The following is a 2,265-nucleotide window of genomic DNA, read 5'->3' on the forward strand; positions in this document are numbered from 1 at the left end:
TCTGCATGATGTGCCCAACCTTCTGTAAGTGCACTGGATTTTAGTATCATCACACTGTTTGAGATACTACATCATGTGTTTTCTCCTCCTATTTTTAATTTTATAGATTTTGTGGAATCAAAAGAATATATTTTAATGAGATGAACCCAAGTTGAACAAGTTGTTTGTGAGTGCATTACCTCTGCAATTTGCACATAGCAATATTATTACACAGACCTTACTATTGTGTTTTACATTGATCTATATATCTTATCAAACATCCGGAGAGTTTGTCTAGAGTTGCAGGGAAGTAAATATTTACATTTAATTTTTAATGGGTTTATGTTTCACTTATTGTAATTGGAGCATACTTAAGATTTATTTGGTGACATTGTTGATTAAAAGTTTACTTCTGATATACCTGCTTTCTATATATGATCTAGTTCTAGAGCAAAAATTTGTCTAAGCATTATTCCACCTCTTACTAAAATGTAGCCACAAGCATTTGAAGCACAAGCTCCATTAGAAGTAAATTTTGCATTTTATGTATACATTATTCTAGTGCACTCCCCAATTAAAGGTTATAATTAATTCTTATATCAATATCGTCACCAGCTACAAAAATACAGATAATGACTAAAAATCTTTAGTTGGAATATGAATGTTGCAATCATATGATGTCATGGGGACATTCATCCTAATGTATAGCTAAAATAAAACCCCTGGTGGCTTTATGTGAAAATTATGAAAACACCTCCAAATCAACGTAGATTATTTGCCAGCCCAGCCCTGGCGGCTATTATAATGTTCTGGTGGAATATTTTGCAGTAGGTATAACCACTGATTAGTTAATGCCAAAGGATCTGTTCACAAAATCCTAAATTATTTGTTTTGTTCACATTTAAAAAAATTGAGGTGATAACCAATTCAATATGGATGTAGGTTATAGTTTATAGTTACATATTGGACCTGCAGAGTTCAAAGAAACTTTAACAGGAAATATGCAATTACATGGGAAAATAATAAAAAGAAAACATCAGGGCCATGGTCAGTGCTTAGGAAGATGTTTCAATTTTGATGAAAAGCACAGTAATTACAGAGAGAGGACTGTCCCAGTAGAACGAAAACATATTACACAAATATTTTTTCTTTAATGGTATGCAAAAATATATTATGTACTTGTAAATAAAGTTTAACTCTGAAAAAGACATATGGATTGAGCAAATGTAGTGCTGTAATAATTCTAAATAAAAAAAGCATATTTCGCTACTACCTACTTTATTGCTATTACATATATTATTACATATATATCTATTTTTCTTAATGCCAGTAACACTTATTTGTTAACATGGCACATTCTGATTTGATATGTTTGTGTATGATTATTTTTTTTTACTTTTAAGCTCTCCTGACATCTAGTGGCATATATTTCAGATCATCTTATTGTCACCCTGTATCCACACACCGCATTACCAAGCTAATAATATTCACACACCTATCAATAGAGAACAATTCACTGTATTTGTGATTTACTACAACACTTCTCAACCACCACAGGTCTGCATACTGTTGTGCCAAAAGAATGATCTATTTAAAAGGTTTACATATGCCACTCCCATCAAAGGCATTAGTCCAACTTGTGATTTACCTCCCCTCCAAATGTGAAATATGATTAGCTTTATAACAAAGGAATATATTTGAAAGACGTATGTAATTGCCACTTTCATAAATGCAGAAACCAAAAGCATATTGTTGCATAAAACAGAAAGCCAGGAGAAAGAGAGATGCATACAGCGGATGAAAAAATAATATTAAAAACTTTTAACAGCCCTTAAATCGCAGGGCCTGACTAGGGATATACCGGTAAATCGCCAGTGGACGATTAATTACACACTACAGTCTGATATCACAAGGATAGACTAACTCATGCCTGAACACTAAAGCATTTGATTGGCTGTACAAGTAGCACCAGATGGCCAGTCTCGGCCTGATTACTAATATTGGCATCTCATTAAAATCCTTGACATATTTTGCAATACTTTTTTTTCACTATACATACATTAAAAGCCAATAATTTCTGGAATTTGATATATCACAGGAAAAATAGTATTTATGTGAATTAAATTTTGTATTCCATAGTGATGACTATTCCCTCATACGTGAGGGACTCAAAGCACCCCCTCTTGACTGTAGAAGGCATCAAAGCACCAGCAGATGCATTCCTTGCTAGTCTTGTTTATAATAATATTTTATACAATGTAAGCCTCCAATCAATTACTTTTTTGA

This window comes from Sceloporus occidentalis, unplaced genomic scaffold, assembly GCF_023333645.1.
Source record: "Sceloporus occidentalis isolate IW3139 unplaced genomic scaffold, rSceOcc1.0.p SCAF_93, whole genome shotgun sequence".
Taxonomy (NCBI): Eukaryota; Metazoa; Chordata; class Lepidosauria; order Squamata; family Phrynosomatidae; genus Sceloporus; species Sceloporus occidentalis.